Source organism: Lemur catta, chromosome 9 (genome assembly GCF_020740605.2).
Source record: "Lemur catta isolate mLemCat1 chromosome 9, mLemCat1.pri, whole genome shotgun sequence".
Lineage (NCBI taxonomy): Eukaryota > Metazoa > Chordata > Mammalia > Primates > Lemuridae > Lemur > Lemur catta.
This window is the reverse complement of record NC_059136.1, coordinates 90,190,100-90,198,337: the sequence shown is the minus strand read 5'-3', so window position 1 is coordinate 90,198,337 and position 8,238 is coordinate 90,190,100. Positions and strand designations below refer to the sequence as shown.

The following is an 8,238-nucleotide window of genomic DNA, read 5'->3' as shown; positions in this document are numbered from 1 at the left end:
CTTTTTGAATGAAAAGTGGCAAAACTGCTGTCTTTCAGCTGCATGGCCTGTCTTCTGGCCCCAAGGGAGGAGAAGAACTGAAATAATAAATTCTCTAGAGGATACAGAATCAAGGACGCCAGAGAGCTTTCTCATAAATTGCCTCTCCATTACAACTTGCGTATATTCACAATGGAGCATGCTAAATAAGATGAGGGAGAGGCTAATTCATTTTATAAACATCGCTTTAAATCTCTTCGTGTACCTGAGCCATGAAATTAATTATGACTGTGATGAAATGGGGAAAAAAAAAAACCGAGGTATTTAAAACTGTAATGAATATTACTAGAGCGTACCTACTTTCTTAACTGGTTTACTTTCCACAAGATGAATAGATGACTTCATGAATCTAAATCTCCATATGCAAAGCCAGATGATGGCAAGCCACAATTAATCGGGTATTTAGCAGAAAATATATTCAGCAGAACATGTATGTGATATTGTTATCAAAGGATGTCTCTTTATTCTTCTAAAACAGGAGTAAGTCCCCTAGTGGGGCCAACATTGGGAAAATCCATCCCTGAATAGAAATATGAAATTGCAAGTTTTTGTGTGGTGGAGGGATTCCAGATGTTTTCCTTCTGAAGGTGGGGTTGTTGAAAAGGCCCATTTCTTGCAATCTCTCTCCTGGAATGTTAAGACCAAAGCTTCCACCTGACTATTAAGGGAGGGTGTTCCAAGAAGTCTCACATTTCATGCCACTTCATTTGAATAAGAGCCCACTTTGATGAAAATTAAAATTCACTTATTGACATTGAATACCGCTTTCTTCTTTTGCTCAAGGTCTTTCCTAAGTGGGACCCTGAAGCCGTGGTAACGGACAAATCTGGTACGTGAATTAATTTCTGCTGACTGTAAACACATACACAATCAAAGTGACGTCCTAAGCATCCCATACAGCCTCGGGAAGCCCAGGGGAGAGCGGTGCTAATCAATAATCCATACACACACGTTATCACAGGCGCTGCATAAATAATTACAGATGAGAGAGAATATCACAGCAGCCACTAATACTTACTGAACACTTCCCACGTGCCAGGCACTCTTCATCCACTATCTGTTACGATCCTCACAACCAGTCTCTGAGAGAGGTGGAATTATTATCACCTTCATTGGCAGGATGGGGAAATTGAGGCAAAGAGAAGTGAAGTAACTTGCTTCAGGGCATACAACTACCAGGTGGCAGAGTCAGGATTTGATCTACGTTTATCTGACTTGGACCCTGAACTTTTAAGCATTATATTTGTCTCCTATCTTTTGGAGTGAGAAGGAGTAGAGACCCAGAAGGCAGAATGGATAATAGGATCCCACACCTTATGGTAGATTATTTCTGGCCTATCAAGAATGTTCCTTGGGTCAACTCCTTGCCCCAGTCCCTTAATTCTCCCAGGTGGCAGGTGTGGCTCCAGTCAGCTGGAGCATTTACCTTTGATGACTTGCACTCCTTTTACTCCCCGGTGGGTGCTCTGTGATCTCAGTTTTTGTAGGTCTTGCTGTGTTCTCTCAAATCATATCCAGACTTCATGCAGACTGGGTTCAGTGCAAAGTGGGTGCTAACTGAATCACGTTTCTTCCTCTAAGGTGAATCTTCAGCCCCCTGAGGACTCGACCTCGTTACTCACGTGTGTCCTGACAGTGGGAGTGTCAGCTACACTGTTTCTCCCGGGCAGGGCTCTCATATCAATGCTCACTTAAGAAGGTCGCAGGTGTCAGGAAGGAAATGGCACGTGTGCTGGCTTTGTCATTGACCATTACGATTTTCTTGGGAAAGCCAAAGCTTTGCATTGCTAAACTCTTATACTTTGAAGTATCCCATGACTGTCTTAGAATTACAAAGTGTACTTTCTGAAAATGCCTCCTTTAGCTTTTTTAACTAGCAGGGGAAAGATAATCCAAATGTCAGGGTGCTTTCCAGATAAATTTACCTGGCAGTTGATATTTGGGTGCTACTCAAGGACCTGCACCCGTGGAAGGCTGAGATGGGAGTCAGAAGTCTGTCATTCTGTTAGCAGGTCTTAGTTTCCAAGTGCCTTCCATGGTGCCAGTGAGTGACTTTAGCATTTAAAGGGATAGATCCTCTACAAGCCCTCACAATGGAAACCAACAACCTCACCTGGTGCTTTGCGGCAGAAGCAGGCATATTCTTGGCAGCGAGAAGATCTGGATGTATTGGACTTTGGAGAAACCCCCTCTCCAATGTGACACCCTACTAAGGGCTTTGAATATTTGTGACTTTGCCCTGACAGTCTGAGATGTGACTCCACTTAAGGATAATGAGGTGTATCATGTCCTCATAATAATAACTATCACTTGCTAAGCGGCAGTTGTAGTCCAAGCTTCTTTCTTTCAGCAAGCATTGTTTTAGCTTTTTGTATATACATACACACCAGAAATAATGGTGGCTAATTCCTTCCAAGCTGTCTACCCAGTTATGTTGTTGTCCTTAGAAGGAAGTGCCCAACGATGCCCACTCTGCCAGCGCCCGTGCCGGTGCCTCCTGCGTCACAGCAGTCCAGAGGTGGGCCTTGCTTTGGTGACTCAGGCCTTCTCTCTCTGCCTCCCAGCTCTGCTTTCTCTGGGCTGACTTCCCTTGTGGGCCCACTTCCTCCATACGGCAGCTCCTGGCCATTTTAGCTTCCCAACTCCAGCAAAAGGGACCTTCGGCTGCTCTGCTCACAGTGTGGCAATCAGGGCTTCACAGCCTAAGAAGAACACATTTTTCCAGAAGTACCAGCCCCCATTATTTCCAACTATGCTTATACAAACCTATACCACTTGCTGAAAGAAAGACCTTTGTGGAGTAGAGGCAATGTGATTTTTTAAACCCTAGGTGATACCACAGGTGGGTGTATGGCTGGATGGAAACTCTAGAAACCAACAATCTCAGTGACTAAAGGAAAATGGGTTTGATAAGAAAAGGTGAGAGGAGTAAATAAAGGCTAAAAGGTGACCACGAGATGTTTTTAGGAAAACAAGTGTTCAAAAAGACATTGCTCAGCTATTCCACACCGACGGGGATGCAGAGTGTGGCGGATGCGTTTCAATGGTAGCAAGAAACAACCTCATTAAACCACAGATGGGAGTCCTGAGAACTTCTAAGAGCTTGTTCTTACAGGGCCACGGTGTAGATGCTCGACTACTTCAACATAGTCAGGAGGACTAAAACATAGGAGCTTCGTAATTTGAGTTCTAAAATGTAATAGAAATGGGACTCCCAACACGCCTTTAATTTCATTTTAATAAAGGAGGCTTCGTTTAATAAAGGAGCCACCATTCTGTTTTCCTCCCCACTGTGACTATTAGTGGGCAGAACAAGGGTGAAGTTAACACAAAATTTAAGAAGGCCTTTGGCCAAGTGCAGTGGCTCACACCTGCAATCCTAGCACTTTGGCAGGCTGAGGCGGGAAGATCACTTGAGGCCAGGAGTTCGAGACCAGCCTGAGCAAGAGTGAGACCCCATCTCTACAAAAAAATAGAAAAATCAGCCAGGCATGATGGCTCGAACCTGTAGTCCTAGCTACTCAGGAGGCTGAGGCAGGAGGATCTCTTGAGCCTAGGAGTCTGAGGTTGCAGTGAACTATAGTGACAACACTGTACTCTAGCCCAGGGGACAGACCTTGTCTCAAAAAAAAAAAAAAAAAGTCCCTGTGGACTATCAAAACACCTCTCCTGGCTGGATCTGTCCCCAGGGCTGCCAGGTGTCCCCTCTGCTCTGATTTCCGTGTTGGCAATCTGTCTCCCATAGTCCAAGCGCTCTCCAGACATCTCATGTTCATCTGTCTTATTAATAATTGGCTGCAACCTTTCCAATTTTCTCCTCTAATAGGCTTGCAGAGTCTTGTTACTCATCACATTATGAGCTCAATTCTTCTAGATTTTTATATTATCCCTCTAATGCCTTCAGGTAAATTGAAGGTTCACCTGAGTAACTCGATGCAGATGAGGACGCCTTTGAGGCGCGCACCAGCCCGGACAGGACCAGGATGCTCTCTGAAAACCTGGGCTAATTGTCTCCAGGCTGCTTCACATAGCCTCATCCAAGGGGCTTTCCTTCCAGGGATGAAAAACATGTCCTGCAAACAATGTCTCCCCCAGGAAGTGGGAGCGGTTATTACCCATTCTCTCACTGTCTAAGTGGCACCATATCCATTCATTCGTGTATTCATTCTTCCGAGTCCTAAGAGGCCTCACTTTCCCACCTGAGCACACCTCATAATGATAAACATGACGCTTCCTTTAATTTTCCTGGAAAGTATTCCAGGCTCCTTGTCCTGCTAGAAAAAGTTATGCCCGTTCAGGAAAATTCTTCCTCAAACTTGTATTCCCAGAGGAAAAATCCTCAGGAACCTTGCTTGACTCAGGGGTGTCTGTTTTTAAGACTGTATTGAAAAATAACTGCTTTTTGATTAATAGTTATGAATCATATTGAAAAAATTAGATGTTGGCGTTGGAACTGGGGTATGGGGTGCGGTGAAGGAACACTTTCCTTCTCGTGGGCTGACATGTCCTGAGGCTTCATTTTGGTTTGTTTGTTGAGTTAGAGAGAGGCTGCAGAGGTCGTGGGGGCCTCTGACTGGTCAGGCTGGTCTGGGGGGCGGGGCCCCTCCACAGCCAGTCCATAGTCCTCTCCTGGGCTTGGCCGGGTGAGAAATGATGTTAGGGCACTTGGAGGTGTTTGGCTCAAGACTGCCTCTTGCTTAGCCAAAACCACAAGAAATTGACATGTGAAACCTAAGTCCAGTTTATTCATATTTAGCGCAAAATACACCAGTCAAGTGGTCAAGAGCATGTGTAACGCCCACTCTGCCTGACTCTGCTGAACTTCAACCTCATTTAAGCACACCAGCAAATAAACATTGTGTAGGGGTCTCAGAATCCAAAAGTTCCACCCCCAGGACGCTCGAGGGTGCTCACCTACACACACCTGAACACACTGTGAGTGAACCAGTGGAAACAGAATTCCGTATCAAAAATCACTGAAAATATGTATAATTTCTCTGGCCTATGTTTTCACAATCAAGTTTGCATGTTACCGAGTTCTCCTAAAAATCTGTTTGGTGTGAATATTTAAATTTAAAAACCCATCTGATGGAAAGGTAGATGACGTCTCACGCTTTAAGCAACCTGCTGAAAATGCGTACAGGTGTCAGTGTGGGTAGCTTTTGCCTGTTCAAGCTCTCACAACAGGCAGAGATGACTGAGAACTAGACCAGCTCCAGGTTGTTCCCCGCAGCCCCGCCTTCGCACCCCCTCCCCTGGCAAGTAGACGTTGGCTTTCTTTCAGCAACAGGGAGACTCAAAGTAAGAAAAAAGTCACATGGGTTAGTCAGAATGGTATCCTGGCTGGAAAACCACCACCATCGGAGGGGCCAGGAAATGACAATTTTTAGTCTTCTGCGGTACGTGAGGTATAAACCATACACAGTGTCATGTGAAACCAGGGAAACTCATATATTTCAGGAAAATCCCCCCTCCCCCCGGGGTTGTTGATTTTTGTTCTATGTGAATCAAATTGCTGTATTTTCCTGCGGAGCAGCTAGGTTCCTCGCTGGAAGGAAATGGAAAACTTCAATTCTCTGGAGGGAAGCTTCTTCTGCAGCGTAGAGGCCTTACTGGAACCTGCTGCATTTCCTCTATAGGACACACAGCTTATGGAAGCTGTGACGGCAACGTTAGAGATAAGACCCACCGTATTTTCCTTGTTACAAAAAGGCTCTCTGCTTCCTGTTTGGAGAAACCAGGAACTCTTTATTTTAAACTGACTCCAGCAGTTTAGGCATGAAAACAGCCCCTCCTCTTTTATTCAAATTACACCCTTGGGTGAGGGCTGCTTCTAAGTTATTCAAAGATTTAGAAAGTCGCCGGAAGGTCCCTGGTTTGTGGTTGCATTTGGCTCCTACTCTTGTGGAATAAAACCATGTTCTGCTTGTCTCCTTAGGTGAGAGCAGAAATGACTGGACGGAATGCCCAACCTGCCCCTACCCTTTGGAGAAAACAGTTCAAGTGCTCAAATACTCTGAAAACTTTTCAAAAAATCAGAAATAGTAGTAAACGTTATCTGAAGCCACAACATACTTCAATGCTAACCCCTGTGGCTGGAATAAATGTGCAAACCAATGTGTTAAACTCTGACGTATGTGGAGATATTACCCTTATGCAAATTTAAGTTGTTTACAAGTTAAATAAGTTCATTTTATATGGACTCCCAATTTGATTGGAACATGTCTTCATGATCACGTGTGTCTGTCATTTTGTTCTTGGTTGCCATCACTGGTAGCAACCTGAGTTAGGCACGGCCCATTCCAGGTCCAGGTGTATACTTTTGACAAGTTATTTAACATCATTGTGCCTTAGTTTCCTCATTTATAAAGTGGTAATAATAATATCTAGCTCTGAGGATGCTTCTGTATTTATTAATTTAACAAACATTGTTGCATCTTCCAGAAGTGTTACTCATTGAAGATACAGTGGAGAGCAATCTGAATGCTCTGGTCTCCTGGCTCTGGCTCTTACAGTTCAAGGAGGGAAATGAACAAGTAAGCAAATAAAAAACAAGTAATTTTACATGGTGTTAAGCTAAGAAGGAAGAGAACAGGGTACTGGTGATTGGATTGGTTTGAAGGAAAGTCTCCCTGAGGTGGAGACATTTAAATTGAAGGGGGAAAAAAAAAAAAGCCCGGCAAGGGCTAGGTATTGCAGGCAGAGGAAGAAGCATGTGCAAAGGCCCTGAGGTGTGAATGTCTTTAAAGGTGGAAGAAGCCCAAGCAGGTGACACAAGGTTGGAGGAATGTGGTTGGAGGGATGTGACGTGGGCCAAGGGAGTAAATAGGCAATAGGCAGGTAGGTGTAGGTGATGCTGTGTTGCAGGCCAAGAGAAGCAGTTGGAGTTTTCCTGAATACAGTGGAAAGCCTTCAGAAGCCTTTAACCATGGTCAGGACTTGACCTCATTTACATTTTAGAAAGAGCTCTCTGGCTACTGTATGGAGAGGGCACTAGGGAAGGAAGCCACGGCTTTCATTGTCAGGATTAAATGAGATTATGAATGTTTAGCATTTGGTGTCATACCAGACACATGATAATTTCTCAGTCCATATTAATCATTTTTATTACTAATTATTATGAATACTATTAATGACAATACTTCAGTTTGGCATCATAATCTGATGGTACAAATTCAACATGTACACCAGAAATGAAATGTCCTCTCAGATTTCAGTCACTACAATGTCAGAAAAAAAAAATTAGGTGCTCGCTTCGACAGCACATATACTAAAATTGGAATGATACAGAGAAGATTAGCATGGCCCCTGCGTATGGATGATACGCAAATTCGTGAAGTGTTCCATATTTTTTAACATTAATCAGGTGTTGGGCAGATGTGGGGGGAGGGGATGGGTGTATACATACATAATGAGTGCGATATGCACCATCTAGGGGATGAACACGCTTGAAGCTCTGATTTGGGGAGGGGGCGGGCAAGGGCAATATAGGTAACCTAAACTTTTGTATCCCCATAATATGCTAAAATTTAAAAAAAAAGGAAAAAAAATTTAGGTCAGATGGGAAGTGAGTTTATTGGCCTAGGTGGGATTCAAGCATAAAGTTGATTTTGATTCCTAAATTCTTTATTATTATCCACAGAGTTGCATATATTAAATGCAAACTTTTTGCTGATCCAGTTTGTGACATATTTTCCACTAATTAAATTAGTATATCAATCTATAAAAGAAGGCGCTTCTTGAAAACACTTTATTTTCCAGAAATGACAATACAGTACAGCACTTACTTTTGTGAGATTTACTTCTGGACCAGATTAGGATGGGTGTCTGGAGAGCTGGCATTTACACCAATCCAAGCTTTGAGAAAGGCTCTTGATTGGCTATAGAAAACCAAAGGACATGTCCTCAGTTCCTCTTGCTTACTGGTGGGTTTTCAGCACTTTATGGAATCTTTTCCACCTTCAGGCAGTGGGGCAGAACCATGCTCCTGTCTCAGCAGAGCAAATGTGGGAGCAAAATGCTGAGGAATTTTGCTTACTCTTCCTGCCAGCCTCAGCTTTCTCATCTGTCAAATGGCGGTGACAATCATGCCCTCCTTTTAAGGCTGCTGTGATTGAGGGAAGGAATTCATGGTGTCTGACACATAAAAAGATCTGGGCAATTGTTAACTATTGAGGTTACTATTGTTATTTGAAGACC

The 8,238-nt window shown here is 43.7% G+C and overlaps 1 non-coding gene across 1 annotated transcript; it reads left to right on the top strand.

Annotated features, from left to right (window-relative positions):
- Positions 1-7,285: 7,285 nt before the first annotated feature.
- Positions 7,286-7,392, top strand: LOC123645293. The gene has a single exon (XR_006737486.1). It is a non-coding gene; the product is annotated as a U6 spliceosomal RNA (small nuclear RNA).
- The last annotated feature ends 846 nt before the right edge of the window (positions 7,393-8,238 follow it).